Source organism: Dermacentor silvarum, chromosome 9 (genome assembly GCF_013339745.2).
Source record: "Dermacentor silvarum isolate Dsil-2018 chromosome 9, BIME_Dsil_1.4, whole genome shotgun sequence".
NCBI lineage: Eukaryota > Metazoa > Arthropoda > Arachnida > Ixodida > Ixodidae > Dermacentor > Dermacentor silvarum.
Window position 1 is genome coordinate 114,412,409 of NC_051162.1, and position 1,786 is coordinate 114,414,194.

Genomic DNA, 1,786 nt, shown 5'->3' on the forward strand with positions numbered 1-1,786 from the left:
AAATTGAATGTGTGGTAACAAAAACCAGGAGAGAGTTGAAACAACAAAATATTTATTTGGGAATGCTTCTTGCCGAATATTTCATAGAGCGGTTCCTCTTTTTAAAATAGACTTGCATGAAACAGATGGTTCCTGGTCCCAGAAAGAATATTCTTTCTGAAAAGGACGCGTAACACCATGTTATTAGGAGAAACACAAGAATACAAAGCTTTTCCCTACTTTCTCACTTTTGCACACGGTTGTGCGTGAGTATGAGCATGAGGAATGGGCTAGAGTGGACTCGTATTCGATAAAAACAAGTGCCTAATCCTGCGGTCACTCTTCAGCAAGACAAGTAAAGTATTTATGCAACCTACGTAAATGAAATCCAAAATTTACTTCGAGGCACTGCATACTGCAATTCCAGGGGGAAAAAACAGAGCCTTTCACAGTATGAACAACGCCCGTGCACACTACTTCTAGTATTGTTAATAAATATCACGGCAGATGTGCTTTGATTCTATAAGAATATAGTTGATGCGTATGTGTGAAAGTATTGTTTCAAACAGTGCTCAATGCACTAAACATTGCACCTGTTGTGCGCTATGCAGAGTACTTTAAGGACACTTGTTTCGAACTCAGTGGACTGATTTGCACTCCCACTTCGGGACGACCTTCCGCACGCACTTTTTATAAGAATATTTTGTCATTTCGAGAGACTCATCACACGTCGCAAGAGATACAAGCCAGGTGCACCAAAGTCCCGTTTGGTCTCAGTGTACGTGTTTCACATACGGCGAACTTCGCGAGAACAACGCGGAGTTTAGCATATATTGTCGTTATATTATACCGGACTGAAGCGGAAAGAACGAAGACCTCTTCCTAATTTTTGTGGCTTTAAGTCAGTATGAATTCTCACAAACTCGCCGAAATTTAAATTCTTGTAGGTTGGTTAGATATTTCAGTGCTCAACGCATTACCTCGACAACATCGTGGAGATGGTTTACGCGGATTTTTTCGCCTGATTCATATTGGATTTCTAAGCTGAATAACTTTTCTTGCACGCGTCAATTTTCGTTTTTTTTCTTTTTTGCAGTCACATTCGAGATATTACCAGGTGTGCGTTAGGATTGCAGAAGTTGGAGGGTAAATTGGTCGTAGTGCTTATTGACCGTGCACCTAATCTTCGTAAAAGATTGTTCTTGCTTGGTGCGTGCATATAAAGTGCGGTCACCGTGGCTGGGAATCAAAACCCACTACTTCGGGCTCAGTAGTAGAACGCCATAGCCACTGTACCACTACGGCTTGTAATGAGCACTCTTTTCATCTGTTCACAGGTTCCTTGAAAAAAAAAATCACAGCCCCTTCCACTCCGTGAATATGTCGAACAGCGAAGCTGTGCATTCGCGGCCGCTTGGCTGGCCCGAACGGCGCTACTTCGGGGGATGGGACGCGTCGGCGTCCACGGGCGACGGCATTCCCAGAGCGCTCCTCACGCTTTTTTTACGACGTTCCCAGACCAGAGTCCTTGATCAAAGCTCCGTAAAACAACCAACGCTAACGCGAACTCCTCTCACGCCCCACTCCTCCGTTAACCTACTTTTTCCTACACCGCCATTGATTGGCGCGCCTCACGCCCTCCCCCTCCAACGCGAGTATTAGACGGCGTGACTTACGTCAACCCCCCTCCTTGTTCTCCTTTTCACCCTGCACTCTATCACAGCATTTCCACAGGGTGAAAGGGGTCACTCGAACCCGTTTCCTCCCGTTGAGCTCTTCTTTCCTCTCCTCTCCAGCTAGGTCACGT